This window comes from Diadema antillarum, unplaced genomic scaffold, assembly GCF_040938485.1.
Source record: "Diadema antillarum isolate AM-2024a unplaced genomic scaffold, OU_Dant_1.0 seq00000105_RagTag, whole genome shotgun sequence".
Classification (NCBI taxonomy): domain Eukaryota; kingdom Metazoa; phylum Echinodermata; class Echinoidea; order Diadematoida; family Diadematidae; genus Diadema; species Diadema antillarum.
This window is the reverse complement of record NW_027271191.1, coordinates 1254023-1273106: the sequence shown is the minus strand read 5'-3', so window position 1 is coordinate 1273106 and position 19084 is coordinate 1254023. Positions and strand designations below refer to the sequence as shown.

Genomic DNA, 19084 nt, shown 5'->3' with positions numbered 1-19084 from the left:
AAATCGATTCGATGAATATTTAGACATTTGTTTCACACTATCGCTTTTAATTGAATGTACGGCAACACAATCATAGGTCTAAGCTGAATCCATATATAGTGTGAATATATAGGATAGAACTTCCTATTAGGATTTTACACATTCACACAAAATATCGCTCCAATCAACGGTCGTTGTTCTCATCTAATAACCCAGCCGATATTTTTCTTATACAGTACTGTTATTTCCCCTTCTCTCTTGAATGGGAAAGAACTATTTTGCAGAGAGAGAGAAAAAAAAATCGTAAAGGTGATGATAACTTACTTCCTGGTTCGAGTGCTAAACAATAAACGTCTTTGTTTTCCTTTTCATTTCACGCTTGTGGTGCCTTCCCAGTTAAGTATCTACAACTGTTTAGTATAACTGATCATTCGAATTTTCGTGTAAACTGAGCTGTTAGGAGTGACACGAAGGGAGTTGCTCGTGTGTCTTCCACAGACAGTATTGACGTCCATTAGATTCCAGCTTTTTGCCAAAGAATGAAATTTGTCAGGTTGGTGGTGTCCTATAGCTACAAGTAAATCCTAACATTTACCAAATTCAAATTTACCTACTAGAACAAATTTAAAAATTCCGCAGTTTGTTTGTTTGTTTGTTTGTTTCAATTGGTCCTGTTCCAACCTGCCTGCAACTACAAGACTAGGAGCCGGTCTACTAGTGCAAGAATGGGTGTCCTTACGTGGTGTGGGCTAGGCGAGCTTGGAACCGTGTTTTCTCTTCACTCATCGATCGAAACTCGCACATCTATGACAGATTAGTACGCACGATTACCTCATTTGAATGACAAGGCGAAGCCGTATTTGTGACCATTATTTCTTCCTCCTATACTTTCCTCAAAAACCCGTAAGGGTCACCGTTTCAACCGTGGGCGTCTTCAATCAAGGAGAGGTAATCCCAAACAAGGAAATCTGTTGAGACATCTTGGTTGATTGGATGTAAGCAGGAACATTAATCCTGACTGAACACAAGGAATATACATGTGAGTTCCCCTATATGGGCTATCTCCGTGACATGAAGCAGCGATGGTCAGTTAACATAGGTTTAAAAACTAGATTAGGCACACAGTCCCTGATAACTGAATATTCCTATAAAAGCCATGTATACTGAGTACACAATGCTTAGACGAATTTAATTATGAACGTATGTAATCTTAATTCTAATTCATTTTAATTAGTTCATTTTTTTTTTGGCTTGACATCTTATTACGATAGGAATATGATAAAAGATTGAAGTCTTCTGTTCTACTCTTGTTTTGTTAAACTTATGCAGACTTTAAGAACTAAGTTGGACTGAGGAAATTACGTTTTTGCTGCGATAAATGCCTGAGATAATTATTATCTGTGTTACATCATTATAGCGTTAAAAGGTATCTTTTAAAGAAATGTCTACGAAATAAATTAAAGCGCGGTTAACTTATTCATAATTTTGTGATGCGGATGCTACGACTACCTTAATTAAGATATATATATATATATCTAATGTGATTCTTTCAAGCTCGTGTATGGTTAAGAAAACGGGCATCCAATAAGATATTGCACAAATTCGTTATACAATGGACAATTGTCTTCTAGGAGATGGCAATTCGTGAGTTAAGTTTGAATGATAACAGTTACGATGATAGTTAAACCCTAGATATCTTTCAAACGCAACCCTTTAAAGGGACGAAGTCGCCAACGGTCCCACACCTCTGTAAATATAACATTTCGGTTGATTATGGCATGTGGTCTTCAACAAAGTTTCCGTTTTCTCTCTTTGGTATATCGTAGCCCATGTTGTAAACAAGCTGTACTGTCTGCAGGCTAAAGTACCTTGACGGATATACAAATGCATGCCGAGTAGCGCTCCCCCGGGACATTGTTGTGCACTATACCCTGATTTTATTCTTTCAGTTTTAAAGGGGAAATCAGAAAAGACTATAAAAAAAAATGTGAAGTTGTTTGCGTTTTCAAGACACAATCTATCACGCTTTACTGGTCATCAGAAACCACACAACAAAAAGAACCTGGGATACAATCAAAGTTTACTGTTCATGGATGCATTGTTCGGCTTTTTCATAATTGGTGATAATGCATCAAAAAATTGGCATAAAAGAGACCCCATAGATGAATGATCGCGGTTGCAAAAGGTGCTTTGGTATGTTTAGACGCTATGGCAATTTTGATGGCCTGAGTCACGCACCATAATTTATTAAATCATTCCCACAATATGCATTCTCCTTCCCGATGCTTACAATCCAGCGTTGCAAATTGCCAAAGTGTCGAAATACTTTGTTTGCAATTAGCTGGTCAAAAGCTCATGTTAGTAAGCTAGTAAAGCAATGGTAGTATGAAAGTGTTTTGGAGTTCGAGTTTTCAGGCGAAGACTTTTTGAAGCTTATGTATCATTTTGTGTAAACGTTGCCCATATAGCTGCTAGTAGGAATGTTTACACATAAGCCTAGGGCATCAGTCAAATGTTTGTTCGCTTGTTTTGTTTGTTTTTTAATTTGCCAAAATACACTCTTTGTGTCATGAATATTGTAAACATCCCACGCTTTTCTGTTTATGGTCATGCAAACTAAGTGAAAATCGCTTCCAAATCTCCAGAATTCATTCATTTAAAAGTTTAGTCATTGTTATCAGTCAGTATCTCATGGCAGAGGCACAAGACGACCGCGTCGGAAGCTATACTATAGGCCTAGGACTTATGCAAGCAGAAGAGAACGCAGAAGAACATTGTAATGCTGTAACAAGTGTTTGCATGTAACTGATATCGGGAAAATGTACTTATTAAGCCCTCTCTCAGGTGTATTAACACTGTCATTTGCAATTCATACCAACAGGTTGTCGACGGTAAAGGCAGAGTTTAACGTTACATCGGCTTGCAATCATCCAAATTATGACTTATGCATGTATATATATTTTTATTTTTTTTAGGTAAGGATACAATTCGCCATATCCTTGACGTCAGTGATGTGAGGTGCATCCGGGTACCTCTTGCGGAACTCCTTGCGTAGATCGAAGAAGTTAAAGAAGTACTCAGGGAGAGGCACGCCTTTGCTGGTAGACTGTGGATGGAGGCATTGCCTGACGTGAAGTTGGCCGTCAGTGAGCAGGCAAAACGTCTTCCCATCATCCCCAGCGAGTTCGTTCTTCAGGTACTGGTCAAACTGTAAAATATGAAAAGTAGAAACTCTATATCATATCAGTACGAAGGTCCATGGTCAGAAATAGACATACCCACACATACAGAGGCGAGTTGATCATGCCAGAAATGAAATGAAAATGTACAGTATTACCGTAATAGGTCAACTAAAAAGACTAATACGATAACTGGATACTGTTAATGAAATGCACTAGCTAAGAAAATAAGAGCAGTGCTTGAAATATACATACAAACGATAGATAAGTAATATTGAAATATACAAAACAACAAACAGATATAGGTAAATAAACTTGCTGAATATAAAAGGACACACAGTGGAAAGGAGATTCGACACATGCAGACATACCGAATGACGTAGGCCCTATACTCTCATTAGCAAAAAAAAATAAGAAAAGAAAAGAAAGTAAACACTTTTTCGAGATTATATTTCTCATATAATGTTTGGCTAAAAGTTAATGTATTATACACCATATTAAAGATAATTTAATTGACTATCAACCCGGTAGGTCAATAAATAGGAAAACTTTACGCATGAGTGAACACCTTTGTTTTTCTCTTCCAGGGCACAAAAGTAAAAATTGCAAAAACTGAGCAAGTTGCGATTCACGCGTAGGCACTCTTCCTTATAACAATGAGAACAAAAAAAAATTTCACATAAAAAGCCACATGAATTAACTTGCAAAAATAAACCTATGATCTCTATGACATCTTTAAAGCCCAAAAGATCAATTAAGGCTAAAAGTAATAGAGGAAAATGAAGAATCTTCTGTCAAAACTAAATTCAAATGAAATAAGAAAAGAAGCAATAATTAACAAAAATGGCAGAAATTTTAGTTGTTTCTTTTTTCAAATTAGAAAATTGTCAATAATGTTTAGTTCTTGAATTTGTCTTGTGAATTCTTTAAAAAAATCTGTTCATTCAACCATGTTTATGCATATTACTCCCTATATCATTTGAAGTTTGAGTTGACAGAAAATTCTTATTTTCCCCCTTTACTTTCCCACTTTGTTTTGTTGGAGGCTATAAAGAGATAAAGAGAACAAAAACTTATTTTTGCTATTTCATTCATGTCTCTCATTGTGTTAAACTGGTCTTTTTTGTCATTGTTATAGTGAAGGGCATTTGCAAATGAAAGGCAACATGTCAATTTTTGCAATTTTTACTTTTGTGCTTTGGAGGACAAAAACGAATGTGTTCACTCATGCATAAGATTTCCTTTTGTATTAACCTACTAGCTTGATAGGCAATTAAATTACCTTTAATATGGTATATAATACATTGATTTTCATCAAAATCTTCTATGAAAAATGTGAACTCGAAAAAGTGTTTACTTTCTTTTTTGCTGAGCGTACATGAAGAAATAATTCAGGAAGGAGAGAAAAGTCGGCCAAAATAAGAAACTGTGTTAAACACTTATTCTTTTGAAATTCTAATCCTCTCTAATTTCTCTACACTCACACACACAGAGACACACAGGCACACACACATACATACATACATACATACATAAATGTGTGTGAGGTCTGCCATCAAAATGATCAAGTATCAACTCTAAAAATGATCTTAAAATGACATATAAAATCCCTCCACATATATCCCTCTTATCATGTTGACTTTTACTCTTATAGATTCTTTGCTCAATGAATCGACAAACGACAGCTATTATTTGGTAACCTTATTGCCATTAACCTAAGTCATTCTACTGAAGCTGGTTATTCCGTCCGGCAGAGTGTATCCATTAACACTCTTTCTTATTTGAAATGAATTTCATAGTTCAAGTCGATCCACGTTACTAAGCCAGTGAGATCTGCCATCAACTGTTTAAGTATCTACTCTAGAAAATGATTTTAAAATGACACATAAATTGATACTTTCAACTATATAACCTAAACATAAACTGATTGATTGTAGTGTAAAAGAATAACAATGTGAGAACGTCGAAGCAATGTACAGTGTCCGAAAAGTTTGTTAGATTGCAACTGCATGTGAATAACAGAAAAATTAAAAAGGGAGGTGATAAAATGTCGTGCATATTCTCATTTCTTTTTTTATCGCAAAATAGCCAGAGTATCAACTGCATAACCGTGCCTTGACAGTATCTATTAATGACTTGTCTAGGCATATTTTATTCCTTGAGAAAGCAGCAAAGTTTCTATTGAGTTAAAAGTGAATAAAACTTTGTCTGCTTCACAATAAAAGGAATGTTTTGTCGTTTACTCTTTAAAGATGAACGGCGATCGGACTCTTTGAGAGGAACCTATGTCTCCGAACATAACCAGCGAAGGAAAATGACTGTTGGTGTTTCTCTCACGTATAAATACGTACACTCCCTGGCATGTCTTTAGGTCTCTTTTGTTGCCATTCCGACCCTTGACCTGACTTTGAGAGACATAATTATGCATATCTGATGAACAGAGATAAACAGACCATCCCGAAGGCAACTACACCAACAACGCAAATCAGGGCTTTAAATCGTAACCATTTCTCCATTTCTGTTTCGTGTTCCGTGACATCGTAAAAATGTTTACGCCAAAAGCCCTCGTTTCATCTATTGTTTGTCAGCAGTTTTGGGTTGGGTGAAGAATTTGGGGCTCAAATCCATCAAATATACTTAGAGAAGAATACAACCTCCTCGGGCGGATAAGCTTCTGAGGGGTCGTAACCTCGTTTACTATACAACTCCGTCTAGAGTATAGTCAATAGTGAAGATGTGTTGAATACGACGAAAAGCATGCACCCATACAGCAGCTTCGTTCCATGAAAAAGTTGATTCATACATTGGCGATCTCAGAATTCGTTTACAAAACGTAGTTATAGGCAGTGAAAGAATATCTGAAATACAGTCCTTTTGTGGCATCCTCTTTTATAAGTTATATTCTTATCTAGCTCGTCACGGACATTTTGTTTATTTAAAGATATTCAAGTTGTTGTTTATCATCGTCACTTGCTAGTCCTAAATGCTATCGCCATTTTGTATTTGAGATAAGTACTGTGTATCACAAAAGCTTACTTGACAACACGATTCAGACCGCTCACCAGGCTAGTGCTGTGGAGAGGTAATTTAAGATACTCTACGAATTATCATTTCTTATAACTAACCAATTATTCTTTCAATCACCGATCAGAAGATTACGATTTTATCACCTCAGTGACATACAGGAACAATAAATTTGATGTCACAATACCTGTCTGACCACATCAAGTTCCATCTTAGGCTGCAGAGAACGATTAAGTCATGGTGATTGAGAACGTTATCACGCTGGCCGTGAACTTTCCTCAGACATTAAGTTCTTGGAATTATAACTAATACTGATGTTGATTATGAGGGCGAAAGCTTATCTTCCATGATTGAGATGTAACATCACACAGCGAAACAAACATCGATGTTTACATCTCAACGAAGACAGCCCTCTAAAATTCTATTTCATTGAAATAAAAAAGATTTTTACATGATCGATTTATGATTGTTGAAAAAGTGTTAATGATAGCTCACGATATTGCAGAATACGTATCAAATTCACCATTAGATTCAGTTCTGTAGTGGACACAACCATAGACTCATATAGATGGTGCAGCATAGATAATGTGCTGATGTAAATTCCATTTTCAAAGTATTATAAAAGATGGTACACCTGCGATACAATATTCAAGCTGCTTGCTGTTTCAGTCAACTGTGACGGTTCAAGACGCGCTGGCCAGAGTTGTTTCATTTTCTGGAAAAAAAGCTATACACACAATCATCTGAAAAACTGTTAACTTATATATTCACCAAATGGAGAAACACGCCAGTTTCAGTGAGACTGCATCTATCCTTTACGTGCAAATTATTAACCTTAAATCTGCGATAATCAGCTATGACGAGGCATCATCACCTGTATATACCTATTGCTCGGAGTTGCTACCAATATGGTGCAAGCGCAATAAATTACCGCAGAAACCGAATGGTTTTCAAGGGTCTAGCAAGCAGCCTCGCACTCTGCTACTGGCTTCTAATCTGGGATGTACGATTTCCTACTTGTTTTATAACTCCATCAAAATTACCTGATGGAAGTCGTAGTGCTGAAATTATAGCTTTACTTGCAAAACTTTCACCACTCATGTCTGTGAGGCTCTTACGCATGAGCATGAAGTGAAAATAGTAGATAGGCATGCTGTTGCTCTGTCAATTGTATTAATATGTCTATTGTAATAGATTCGTCCATTCACCTGTAGTTCTACAGACCGTAAATCTCACGTCCTTGATTTGCTGCTTTATTCCAAGATCTGTCTGCAGACGAGGCATTCATGGAAAGCATGATGTATTACTGCACAGCTTTAGCAATCGAGAACTGCTATTTTCAAACTAGTTTTTAGAAGCGTGGTACTCCCTCGTTTAAGTTGACTCTACGCTCACTCGTGAATTCTTTCCCTACACAGTGTTGGGATAGGAGGGGACATCCTTCACTGTCCTTTGATATCATTTGAGAGAAAACACATGAAAGGGAGAATACAAGAGTTAATTATTACCACAACACTGATAAAGCGACCAATATGCTTCTGACTCCAGTGTCAGAAAAAAAATCCAGTGAATCTGACTCAAGTGTAAAAAAAAAAACAAGCAAAATGGTGAAAACGTATGTTAAGCACCACAATCGAAGCATGCGATGAACATGCAGGGCCACTTTGCTTTTCTCTTTCCTCTGAGTTTTGTACCCCAAGGAAATCTGTGAGTATACTGACATTTTAAAATCTAATACTGATAGTAATTTCTGAAACGGCTGTGTGTGTGTGTGTGTGTGTGTTGGAGGAGGGCGTCTATTTATAAGCTTATGCAGGATGGAACATTCGTGGAAAAGGACTTGCTATAACTATAGCAACTCGTAAACTTGGTGTTGGTTGCATAGGCAATAACTCGTAAATAGTGTGCTTTTAGCAAAGTTCGTTTCGATGCGTAGCAGGTGATTTCAACTCAGAGCTGCAACTACATCACGTCTGTACAATGGGCAGTTTCGCTCTCGACAATCTTCGCTCACAAATATCAAAAGTCTTTGAATTTGGGAAGAGAGTTATTCTGATGTCGATTAGAATCCCGTTGACATACCGCGACAGCAAATTTAATGTCTCTTCATAAACTGAGAGTCTTTGCTTCAAGACGTTGCTTTACTCCTCTCATTTCCCTTCTTTATAGCTTTAAAGAGTGTATCAAGAATTTATCCTTGTAATATACAATTCTCCAAATTCGACATTTCAAGCAATGTTTAACAAACATTCATGTTTGTTGATATCAAAAGATATTATCATCTTGGAGCCAAGTTATATTTCTGTATTGGTTTGTGGCTTATAAAATAAACATTCATGTTTGTTAAGATGTGTTTTTAATTACATGTAAATCTATAGACTGTGATGGCATAATGTTTAAATAATCTCTTTGGCGTAGTTTCATTGTGTTGATTCGAGAAGTTACAATGATCTTGTGATTAGCTATAATTTCAAAATGATATTTTTTAAAGAAATGTATCACAGCGACGTATCACGTTGTAACACGTAAACGTTCTTGATTCTTCATCCTTCTACGTATGCCGCTTATATTTCACTTTAATGTCGGTTGCTGTGTGCACCATTGTTACATTCTACAAATCACGATGAAGGGTGGTGAACTATCTCACGCTTAATAAAAGTAAAAGTCTGTACTTTCATTCGATCCCGTACTAACAGTGTTTTTATCTTACGTATATCTTGCGAGAGTAAAGTATAATACATGAAAAAAGAAACTCAATTATAAACCTTGTAAACCCTGAAAATTGCTGAAAATTTTCAGCTACCAGTTACCCAGCCTTTTAACGAATTGTATATCTTAGTTTTCATGAAAAAATTCCGTAAACATTTCTTTTTAATTCAACCTTCCTGCATTTCCAATGGGATTGTCCTCTCCCTTTCTAAAATCACAAGGTTAACTTGATATAATTTTCATATTTTCCCCTTTAACTTTCCTAAAGTCACCATTATTCTACTCAGGAGGACAGCAGATTGTTTCTATACCATCACAAGGAAACTGGAGAGAATCAGATAATAACCTCTAAAATGCTTCTCTTATAGTAAGTTTTATATGCCGGTTTATATTTCATCTCAATCTCTTTCTCTCATTCTCTCACAATAATATGTTGTTGTTTTTTTTCTCGATGGAAGGGGTATCGTGTAGGCCTATATAATAGTGTTTTCACGCAGGAAAGCGCACTGGCATGCATTTTAGAGAATTTATCGTAAATATATTGGTTGCAGTATATATGTGGAAGGCGTATATCTGAATGATGTCTAACAAACTGCTAGAACATAACGAGCCAGGTGCGTCCTTACTCCTTCCTCATAACCTATACTGACAGAATACAGCACGTAGGTATACCAGTACATTGTGTCTGAGATATTCTACACTGACAAACTGTCTCCCTTGTCTGGATGATAACGTTTGGAATTAATACCGGTTCTTTGTTTAGTGAGGGCAGTAATAAAATGTGTTTCAAGAGAGCGTGATGGAGAATATCAGTTATGATTGTGATGCATACTGGCAAATTCGTATCTGGTAGAAACGGCCATGATGAACCATGTGATGATAGGGATAGAGTGCCATACGCCCTTGTTTGTTTAACGTCCTGGTTTCGGGAGAAACAGCGCATTCGGAATAAAGTACCGCCTGCACCTTTTCGAAACAATATCACATCTTCATAACAAATAGCCCGCGGACGGCGCAGCCCGAGATACTGTGAAGAGTCAGATAGAACGAGCGAAGGTACAGAGAGGGAAGGAGAGAGAGAGAGAGAGAAAGAAAAAATAAAGAGAGCAAACAATGATTGATACGCTGACAACCGTGGGGTTGAAAGAAAAACGGGAATTGAAACGTTAATATGAAAACAATGATTGGCAATCTTGCTTGTCATGTAGCGAAGAATCGGTATCATTATCAAATTGCAAGCGGAGGGATACGTGAAAATTAAGCTTGAAGGATAATAGCCTTTCGCGTTTTGTTTTCGGATGCTCAGTCTCCCCCTTGATATCAAAAGATATTATCATCTTGGATCCAAGTTACATTTCTGTATTGGTTTGTGGCCTGTAAAACTCAAACTTACAATGAGATCCACCCCCTTTTGATCTCTACCCCAACTCATTGATTTAGCTATATTAGAGTCATATACCCCTATAATTTAGTACAAAGAATATACACAAACTTTCACAATATTTCTAGATCTAATGACGAGGAGTAAATTTCACTATAGCTGTACATTGCCTATGCACAGGACTCATGTCCTATATTCGCATTGCAGTATGATTCTCTCCATTAGTCTGTTCGGTATATAGCATTCGTTTCTCTTGAGCTGTTGGGGAAAATACTTGTAGACAAATCACAAGAATCGGCCTATACCAAAGCTTTGAAAGTGTCCCAAGAAAAAATTGTAGACCTACAAGTCTTTTGATCTTTTATTGACCTGAAGAAGAAAAAATCATCTGTGTGTGTGTGTGTGTGTGTGTGTGTGTGTGTGTGTGTGTTTTCCTTCGGGTTCTTTTTCCCTTAGCCACTTGGTTGCTTCTTGGTGAGCCTCTTCAAGAACACGACCCGAAGAAAACAAAAACAAACTGACTGATTCAAAACGGAGTCGTTTAAGAGTCGCATCAGGCCGAGCTGAAATTCTTTATATATCCTGTTATAGACCCTACGATATGTATTACATTATTGTAATGCTACGTTTGTTATAATTGTTGCGGGTTGTATACAGGACTTACATAGGGAATAAAGCAATACATGTATCTAGTGTACGCCGTGGCTGAAAAGATCCCCGGCACACATCTGTGGCCAGAAAGTCAATATGACATGTTGAATGACGCAAAGTGATTGATACACAGACCACTATATTCAAGCTACCTCACATTTTTGTCAGTATGCCGTACTTCACACGTTTACTTATACACAGACCCACACACATGCAGGATAATATACACACACATGCTGTACAGCTACTGTGCACATTGGAGTGTGGTTGTTTAAATAGTCGTTAACAAATTTATATTGACTCTCCTCTCGTAACAACAAAAGTCTTTGAGTGGGACTGAGGGGATGGGGAAACAAAAGTAACAAGCCCGGGCAGACAAAGCGGTCCATGTGATCTGAACGCGATCTCGATTGGATTTATACAAGCGGGCTGCAAAATACGAGGGAATTTTAAGTAGATTTGAGTTAGAGATATCCCACTTAAAGAAGGCTTGCTCTGACAATGCACAATGTTGTTTGCAGCTAGGGCAACACATTTTCTTTCACGCCATTCTGAACTACGGACGGTTGCCTAACGAACATTTGCAAAATCTGGCAAATACTGTTATGTCTGTAACCCATTCATTTCTATATTTTTACAGACATCCGATGCATTCAACTGTGAATGCGGCTAAATGGAACCTCAGATTTAGGATTGCAACATTTAATGAACGTTAAACACTCTAGTTGCTTTTTTTTTTGGCTCTGTGTGATGCATGGTCATATAAATCACAAATTATATATTATGATCATAAACGCTTAGCAATTAGCGTCGTTGCTAACTTGCCCTCTCCTAATAGAATACATACTTGACCTGCTGATCATGATATTCGAGAGAAAAACAAAAACACGCCACAAAATCTACAAGAGGATAATATGTGTGACCGATGGAAGTTAAAAAACATATAGTACGGCATCGAATCTTGGTTTGTTTTAATGCCATCAGGTGGTGGTGGGGAGGGGGGGGGGGGGGAGGTGGCGCATGCAGCAGATGTTATTTCACGCGTATACCCAATGTGCGTTCCCATCGTAGGTAGATGCTGGTTTCGCTATAGGAAAAGGATCATAGTGTTCTGTGTTATGGATATGTGACACGTGGTTATTTCACGCCGTTCTAGCGCTAATCTCCATTTAACTGACAACCTACGTTTTCAATCTTTGTGTGTAGTGTGTATTCCATGCCCTTATCTGCAGCTTGAGTACACACACCAATGGTAGATAATGATGTAAATCGTTATTTACAGTTTGTATTAGAATCCACCCTTTATGGCACAACCCATTTGGAAACAAGTGTATACTCGAGCATCTCTTGTAGCGTCTATAACACGTGTCTGGGATAAGCTACAAAGATTATCGTGTATAACTTCAGTAGGCCTATGCGCTATTTTTATGGTTTCAAAAAGTGTAACACCGTCAACACCAACAAGGAAAAAATGTGGCAAATTTCAATTTATTTGTATCTTCAAGACTATGAAGTCCATGGTCTCGTGATATAGCGAACACACTGCAAGTTCGTCTATTGATATGATCAGTGAATGCTCTATCTTGGCTATGTGGCCAAGGGGGACAGCTTTCATTTGACGACTTAAAGGTCTGACCGATCTGAAGAATTATCATGGTTGTAGTATATTACGTTTACAGGTTGGTTTTCGCTTGTCGGTGTATAGCCCAACTTGACTACTCATTCCTCTCAATGCATGCATTCGCTCATGGTACAAGCTACATGAAAATCGCTATACGCACACAGAACATTCTTATCGATCGCAGATTAACAAAAGCTTCAGTCAATGTTTTCGCGGGTCATCCACGCAACAAGTGGCTGCGTCAAGCAAAACTTTGATGTTCCAATTCACAAACATCACCATCACGGGAGCAACACTCTGCTATTTACGACATAAGTGTTACTCCTCCAAGAACACTACCTGCTATAATGTTGATCACATAAGACATGATTGTGTATGACTCAAACCTACGAATTATGCAAACAGACATATTTTCATACTGACTATAGTGCATGCCCATACCTGATATTTGCTACAGGCCTCTACATAGAATCTATATTATTCAATATCAAATTCGACTTTCATTCTTGTAAACGCGAACAGAATACTATGCAAAACGCGCAATAAGGAAGGTACTTACTTCGGCAATCACTCGACTCAAACAGGCCGCTCCTGTTATGACGTCAGGTCTTACATTGAGAGTTTTGCATAGCTCTTCGGAAAGTTCTGAGTTGTCTGGACACACATACGACTGCTTGAAGCTTACCACCTGTCGAAATAAACGGAAAGAAAACATCATTTACTTTAAAAATTCCAACATTTTGACGGCGGCATTCCAACACTAATCTAACCATTGTTTTGTTTTCCTTTTTAATCTGATACATTGCCTAACAAAATTAAAACAAGGCTCAACATCATCCGTCCAACTTCAGTCATGCATCGATCCTTTAGAAACATTCGTGGTTGTATTTACTATTGTCTCGTGGGTTGAATAAAACGTCACCTGGCATCTTTGGTTAGACTGTACGATGTATTATGATACCACTGGATCTTATCGTATATTGGCAAATCTCATCAGCCGTTGGTGAATCTATACAATAAGGCTCTGCCAAGCGAACTATTGTTCTCGTTCAGTGTTTTGTGGTGAATCCTCTGAATATGATTCAGGTATTCGTTTAAGGGTGCCTGTGTGTACACTATGAATGTACACGGACCAACAATTTGCGGTTAAGGTGTGGATCTCTTAACGTACAGTGATTAAAGGTACTGAAGAGCAAATGTAAACTGTATGAGCCATGTTTGTTAGCAATTCGTCGCCAATTAACAGACTTCTTAAAAAAATACAGTTTTCATTTTTAGTATATCATAAGATTACAATTAGCGGCGTGTGAATACACATTGCTGTTAATGTCAGCGCCGATCATTATTGTTTTAATAGTTGCCAATATACTAATTCAGTTATTGTGTATTGATTTAAACGAAAGGGTTTCGGTCGTTAAAACAAAACAAAACGAAACAAAACAAGGCATTTGCCGAGATGATGAAACTGTAGCAATGAGAATATCAAACACTCAAAGTTCAAGAGTCTGGTCCCAATTTAACCATCCACTGCTGACATGTAAAAGTATCATCGCATGTAAAAGGCACCTTATTAGATGCTTATTTCCTTAATTAATGGACTTTTATCCTCTTGAGTTTTGGTAAAATCAAAGAGATGAGCAAAAACGAATAGGTTTGCATCTAGCCAACAGACTTCTCAGGGAGGAAAACCCGATCACCCGACATTAGTTGACAAAAAGTCGCTGGTAGGTCTAACACATTGGTCAAACCAATAATATTGGCGTAGACACGGTGACGGAGAAAGAAGATACTGAAAATAATGTACCCTACCTTGTTGGTTTCCACATCAACCACCACCCAGACAAGGAGAACCAGATCCTCCTCATCCGTACCAAGCAAGGCTCCTCTCCTCCCAGCAGTCGTGCAGAACACAATCACCAGATAATTATAGGCCATTTTCTGAAAATCACTTCTTGAAAGTTTCCTCTACCAGAATAAGAAAAGACAGATTTAGACCAACAGATCCTAAAACATGTGTCCGACCCCAGATGAAAAGTCGACACTCCGAATCACCACCACACCCTGCAATTCACCCAAAATATTTCACCGTCTAAATAAAAAAAAAAAAAACACATGTAGTCCCAGCACCCGGTACTAAATAAAAAGAGGGTATAGGACCCTACACCGCTCGGCTCGGTCACCAATCTTGGAATGAGCTAAGTATTGAGGGATACACGTCCAAAGGGAAATCAAAAGCAGTGTCTATATCCCATCGATGACAAAAAGCCCCTTGGTGCGTGCAACGGGCTGTGAATGTGTGAGTGTATGGGCTTCCCAATTGGCTGGCAGATGAGTCCACGATTACTGCGATTCACATCCGTGTTACGGCTAAACAACCTACCAGCAGCGGCCCGCGGCGTCCAACAAGTTCCAACACTTCAACTCGTGGTCTATACATTGGGGCGAGCCAACGTGACGTACTTATAGAGACTGCATGATAGATGGGCGTGGACTCCGCCGCAGATACGTCCTTGTGTGTTGTGCGTGTTACCCGCATTTTCTATATGGGAGGGCAAATGAGAGAAAAGCGCCGCATACTCTTTTTCATTCTCCTTCCAACTGCCCCCCCCCCCCGTCTATCTCCCCTCGTCTTATTATTTTACTGATGGTATATACAGTTGGTTGGTGATATACAAAGCCTCTTGAAGCGAGTAACCTCGGCGATCCTCTTCTATAGGTTTCTGCCTTTTGTTCTCACCAGCCGTCCTGGGTTCCAGGAAGGTAGTGCAGATATATCTGATTGAAAGAGACCATTTTCCAAGCTCCTCTGCACTGTGACTATCCCGAAACCACTCCCTTCCAAACATGTTTTTCTTATTTTTTTTTTCTAATTTTAACCATATTACATCCCCATTTTCTGCACATGCCGGGAAGACGGAGAGCACCCACACTAACAGTGTTGTATGAGATAAAATGGCCTGACCAAAGCGGCAGCAAACAAAACTCAGAAGGTACTTGTGATAGGCTGAGAAGTAAAGAAACAATGAGCATAAGCAGTACTCTAGTAATCGAATGTTTTTTATCTTTCTTTCATTTGTCTTAACATAAATGCACAAATTTTGTAACGCTTTACTATGTGATGACCTGGACATTGATATGAAATGGGTACAGGTTGAATCTTCTAGGTGCCAGTCATCATCAACTTTTCTGGGACGATAATGACAGCTTCTCAAAGCAAATGAAATGGGCCTCATCACACTGCACATATTGATACGAAATCTATCATAAAAGATCGAAATAGATAACGTAAATAAAACTTTCGGAAATATTGTATATCAATAAATGTAGACATAATTGAATATACACGCACAAACATACACACACACATTATATTCATATATCATATATTTACATCATTTCCTATATAAGTATATGCGCAATACCCTGTCAACATAGAAGTACTGTATAGCTCCAGTGAAAGCATGACATACATACTTTATGTGAAGCTGTGCTGTAGATCTGAAATAATTTTTGTCATCCACGAATTAGCCCCTATCTATCACAAGATAGACAAATGTTTTAAAGTGTAATGATGTAAATGGCAATGGTGTCTGTAATAATTACGATATTATAAAAGTTGTCAGATGGGGGAACAGGAGGAGGGGCACAGTTCGGTGAAAGAAATTAAGAGAGAGGGGGGGGGGGGGGTAGAACCACGTGAGAATCCACTTCAATACTTCCTTTGTTGTGGGATCCTTCCCCTCATATCTTCACTAAGCTGAAAGTAAAATACATTATGCCACGTGAGAGAATTATTCAAGCTAACCGGGATAGTTGATGGGTATCCAGGCAGTGAACAATAAAAATTTAAGAAAAAACAACAGAATTGCCTATATGGACCGTTTTCTACTATACGAATTAAAGACCACAAAGAGACTGGCGCGCCATATATATAGTAATAGTTGTTATAGTGACATCTGTTTAAAACTGCTTCTGTAAGAAAGACTTTGAAGTGAATTCACCTGAAGCTTGTTCACTTCATGCATTTGGCACATTTTGATGATGACAGTTGCTGCATGAGATATTTGAATCTACGGTTCATCCTCCTTGGCGAAAAGAAGATCATGCACCGTGTGTTACCACTCATCTGAAACACGTCCCGTGATAGGTCCCGTGGTTAATCACTTGAATCACATGGCTGAGGCTATATCCCACGGTTCTGTGCATGATGGAGCTTATCACCGCTATTTGGGACAAGAAGAAATTAAATGAAAGGAGTTTTTTGCTTACACAAACACACACATACACACACACAAACACACTGTCCAATGATACATATATCTTATATAAATAAATATATATATATATATATATATATATATATTGTAGTTGTTCCGCGTATTTGGACTGTCATCCCTGAAGAAGAGGAAGGTTCCTCGGAAATTCGGATTATTCATTAAATCAAGATTGGCTACTAATGCATTCCCTGTATTCCTCTGTTGTGACTTTATATATATATATATATATATATATATATATATATATATATATATATATATTTATATATATATATATATTCAAGTACTGTATATGTATCTCTTCATTCATAATCATTCAACTCTTTGCTTGCTTGCTCTCTATAGCTTGAGATCTACACGTACATGCCAGGGTTTACTACAATATATCGGTGATGCGTTGATTAAGACGGTCATATTGGAAACTGGGTTCCGCCAGATCGTCATGATCATTTAAATCTCGGAATGCCAATTTTTAAGTGCGTTCTATAAAGAAACGTCGAAAAAAAAAAAATCTTCTTGATCACATGATTCCCTTACAAAAGATCGATTTTGTTTGAATCTATTTCTATCTGAATCATATTTCTATCTGATTACTTGACCACATTTCTTTTTTTGATAAGCTGATGCGCGATGATGCTGTGTTTTTGGTAGGTCCTACTCAATATTGCCAGCTTTAACTTTCTTTGTCGTCACAGATTTCCTTAGTGATGTCAGTGATCTGCAGAATTCTTTCGTTGTACAAATGTTGGTCAAAACAACACTTTCTGTGAAGTAAGTTCCTATTTAGTATTCGAAGGTAAAACACATAACAAAGACCCAAATTGTATCTATATCATTATACAACTTGTGATAAGCAGGCGAACATAAGCAGATTTACAAAATGGAAATATGATAATGCATTAAAAAAGTGATCCATGCCTGAATCCTTGAGGCTTATAAATCATTTGTGGCAAAACACAGTAGCTTAGCGATGGATGATATCAAACTGACAAAGAATCAGGGTCATAATTTCGAATTGACGAATTGCAGGCTCGGACTGATAATTCCTCAAGAGGTCACCTTATTTTATCTGTTACTTGGAGATGAAAACATCATAGTAATCAAACTCTCCATTTCATTGCTTATTGAGATTCATATCCCAGATATTGCTACCGAATATCGCACAAAAAAAAAAAATGAACGTGATAAATAGATTCATCATTTTCAAATTTCAGTAGTGGATTTTTGTTTCTATGATGAAGTGTTTGGTGTTTATTTTCATTTGAGGTTGACTAGTGTTTTTTTTTCATTTATTCGCATAAAAAACCGTAGTTGAACTGATAAGCAATGATTTCATTTGATGTGCATTTCTGTATATTCATATATGAGCTTTAATGTTCTTTTGAGCTTGTTTGCAGAGGTCTCTGTGAGCATTTTATCCAAGATATTCGTTATTCCTGACTATGTAATGTACGCTCGAAATAATACGATTTCAAACTGAGATACAATTTGATTTGCCATGAGTAACGCTTCATGCAAAGTAACCATACTCTCGCCTCCTTTAAATTTAAATCCTTAACGTTTTCTCACTGAATGATATCAGAAGAATGTTGATGGAAATATTTTTAGGCTTATTAGTTTATAGTCTTTATCATAAAAGGAATGGGTTGTCAGACCTTCAGTGCAACAACAATAACAATGTCGCTCTTCGGTTTTGATGTACATTTTGTAGAGAAGAGATATGATTTTTCAAACTTAATGTATACTATCAATATGGGTAATGTATCCATAAAGTGTCTTTCTGGAATATTTTAGGGATTCTGTATGTGTGCATAACACCTGAGACAGGCATTGCAAGTACAGCTGTATTAGTCAATTTTACTAGCCAGTGTATTGCAGGTATTTTGGTCTTATATTCGTTTGCTGCTGTGTTGTTGCTTCTTTACATGAAGTAAAAAATCTTATCCTAGGCTGAATGGGAAAGAGCGTCCTTTGTGCCGTCACTCCCTATCTCCTTTCTACAATGAAGGGAGCATCCACTTTCTCAATTGACCAAGTCTCTATAGTAGATTTACTGCACAATGACACTCCGCAGCGTATCGGCCACTGCGATCATGTCTCTTCTTTATAATGTCAATCGATCGCCTTGCCTCCCTGCTATTGTTATCAATTCGAAAAGGCAGGTGAGGTGAGGTGAGCCGTCTCAAGGTCGAGGGTCAACTGTCCGATTATGTGATATGTGACTGTTTTCCGTGCATGACCAAGAGAGAGAGAGAGACGAGTT

At 37.6% G+C, this 19084-nt stretch overlaps 1 pseudogene; it reads right to left on the bottom strand.

Annotated features, from left to right (window-relative positions):
- LOC139726923 (epithelial splicing regulatory protein 1-like) overlaps positions 1 to 14583 on the bottom strand; it is a 41056-nt pseudogene extending 26473 nt beyond the window's left edge.
- Positions 14584 to 19084: the final 4501 nt, after the last annotated feature.